Genomic DNA, 3,499 nt, shown 5'->3' on the forward strand with positions numbered 1-3,499 from the left:
GTATGAGGGTATGAAGACTCTTTGCAGGGTAGAGAGATGCTGGAGGGGTTGCAGATAGTCAGTGGAAATTGCTTGCAAGGTTTGTGCTCTTCTCCCTTAGGTGCCAAAGAGATGTTATGATGGCTGCCCAACTGAGTATTGCAGACAGGCTGGACAGACAGGTTAATTCAGTATTTGTAAATGCTTTGAAAGGAACAGAATGTTTATTTTACTGCTGAACATAAAGCAGAATTTCTACTGAACAGTGAGAAAATTGCTATATGATCTGGAGAACCAGATTCTGCCCAGTTAATTATTTAAGGGGGGGGATGCTATTAAAAAACACTAATTTCCGTTTTTAAACTCTGTTACTTTGAATCTTGTGTTGGTGATATGTACCTACAAAAGTGAATGTTTAATCCCAGTGTCTTCCTTCTTAATATTTGATCTTAAATGCTATGGCTGATGTAGTAAGAAGTAGACAATGCTTTTGCTATCTCAGGAAAAAAATCAGACCTTTACAAATTTTAAAATACATGTTTTTATTGTGATAAAAGTGCAGATGCATACAGAACAGATTATTCTACTATGTGAGAAGACTGACATACCATTTAACACGTGTCACACTAAGAATGTATTACAATAACTATTTCAATAACTTTATTACTGGACAACATAGTTATTAGCTGAGTGTGCCGTACGTCCAGAATTTGGGTAACTGTACTACATTTCTGTATTAAGATCTGGGTTTCTTAAGGATGTCTCTGTTACATGACACATAGCAAGAAATAGTAGAATTAGTTTATCATATCCACAGAGTCTTTCCTGTTATGGAAAATCTGTTAAGGCCTCTTTTAAAGATTAAGCAAATGCCAGTGTAGTTGTGGTTCAAAGCATATAGTCAGTTCTATTTGCTAGGAGAAGAGAGCTTTGGATATACTTCTTTGTTATCTATAACATTTAAGCATACTTCAGGAAAGGAGCTTCTGAAAGATGTTTATTAGTCTTACTGTCAACATAAAGTAAGTGATGTGCTTAACCAATCGTACTCTAAGGTAATTAGTATTAGAGTATAACAAGCAGGAAGTTTTCAATTTCTGTTCTATAAATATGTGAAAGACATGGAAAATTGGTCTTCTGGGGCTCCTTCTAAAATAAAGCAGTCCAGTTAATTGAGTTTGTGCAGTAAATGAAATACAATATATAGGGTTTGGTCTGCAACGTATGCGGTCTTCATTGGTGTAGACTGGTGTCTGTATGAATAACTATTGATAGTCCAGCATGATGTATAAGAAATCTTATGAGACAAGCTTAAGGAGTTCAAATCATCATTAGACTTTTTATGATCTTGAGAATAAGTGCAGGATTTAAAAAAAAAAAAATAGGGAGTGAAGATAAGCACAGTTTCATCACAGTTTCATACCTAGATTAAAAAAGCCCAGAACCACTTTCCCAACAGAAAATGTAAGATGAAAACTATTTTGAAATAAAATTCAAAACCCAGCAGAATTTCAAAAATAAATATTAAATTAAATATGTCTTCATGTAGAATTTGATGAAACTCAGTATTATTAACAGAAGACAGATTGTATCTCATTTTTTCAGATATCTTAAAACCTGAAAAAATGTCTAATTCTATGCACAAGCAGTAAACGATTTATTTATTTTATTAAGGATAGAAAGAATGTTCCATTTTTACAGATGAAATAAGCTTAGTAATAGATGTATCTAGAGAATACTATAAATTTTTGTTTTGTATTCTTCACAGTGGTTCCCTCGTGCAACTGAAGAAATCTACGGGAGAAAACTTTTGGATAAGTAGCCAATATAGGGAATGTACAACACTGTCATAAAAGTGAAACAGTTTCTCAGTCAGTTGAACTAATGCACTGTCTTTCATATGAAGAATGTTGGCCGAATTATGAAGTGAGTCCAAGCCAGATGAACTATTTTGCATTATTTTCTACTGGCTCCTTATTTTATATCCCCAACAAAACAGTCTTCTCAAATGACAAAATAAATTTTAGCTTATAGAATCAGAGACAGAAATGAAGATCAAATTGAAAACTATAGTTTACTTGCTGCAACTAATATGATTTACATTAATTCATACGTAAATTGTAACTTGTCCTAGCCAGTGAACAATTTGGCCAAAGCTATTTGGCTTCAGTGGAAACAGAATACTCACAAAGGGCCTGTGACCAAGTTTCTATAAGAGAGAACTATAATTTATTTGTTATGGTTTTAATAAGGATCTTCTTGTGATCTTTCCTCACTTCTACATTTGGTATTATTGGAATTGAGCAGCAGAATTCTTGAGGTACCAGATTAAAATTTAAACCATTCCCCCTTGTCCTATCACTACCAACCCATGTAAACAGTCATTCCCCCTCCTGTTTCTACGCTCCTTTTAAGCACTGGAAGGGTCCTTCTTAGAGTGCTTTCTTCCTCATGTTTCTATCCTAGGAGTTTTTGTTCATTATTTGATTTGCAGAAGCAATCTAATAACTGTTAGCATCACTTAGAGTTTAGTTCCCCAGTTTGCCATCTGTATGTAAAATAATTTTCTCCAGTTTCAGTATATCCTAGATTATTTATTTTAATTAAAATCTGTTTTGGAATTTATTCTGTTCTCTGGAGTGGAGTTAGATTGATATGTATTAAATATCATATCCAATTAAACATTGTTTACGTAGGATGCTACAGATATAATTTTAAATAAAATAGTATATTTGTATATTGATGAGGTTTGTAGACACCTGCAAGTGAAATGACACACATATTTATGTAAACATGTGCACGTGCCTAGGTGTTTTAAAATTATCTTGGTACTTGTGAATCATTTTTGACACCCCATTTCAAGTAATATCATCTTTATTTCCTTCTTCTGCATTGATTTTTCTCTTTTAAATTCTTTTGTTTTTCTCTGAGTCAGCACCATAAGTGAGGAAATATCTTGATTAACTTCCGAATTAAAACTAAACTTCATCTTCAGCTCACTTGTTTAAAGGAACCAGTGGCTTCAACTTGGCTATTCACCACTACTGGAGTAAAATGTGTTTGCCCCAAATGTGAGTATGAATGTATAACCTCTGCAGTATTTTTATAAAGACAACCTGTTCTTTTTTTGTGGACATTATGTCTGAATTGTTTCTCTAATCAGATGGGCATTGTGCTCATACTTTCTTTTCTCTGACCATATCTAAACATATTTATTTACACATTTTCATAACAATTCCATTCACATGCAATTTCAAAAGCTTTGTACCAGTCTTCTTGTTGTATAGGATGCAATAAGATCCCTCATCTCAGCTATCTTCCCTGCCATGAGTCATTTATCACAACAAAAGGCACTGTGTTAACGACATGACTCATCAACAGTCAGTCCCGGTGCAAAAGATGTCAGATCTGCTGATGGAGAACAAGGATAATTTGGACTAAGCTTTTTGAAATGGAAAGATGGCTGTGAACAGTCACAGGCAAATTGGTTGACAATTTTCTACTTCTTTTTATTTTTTTT

Source organism: Lagopus leucura, unplaced genomic scaffold (assembly GCF_019238085.1).
Source record: "Lagopus leucura isolate 7727_CA_CO unplaced genomic scaffold, USGS_WTPT01 Super-Scaffold_100001, whole genome shotgun sequence".
Classification (NCBI taxonomy): domain Eukaryota; kingdom Metazoa; phylum Chordata; class Aves; order Galliformes; family Phasianidae; genus Lagopus; species Lagopus leucura.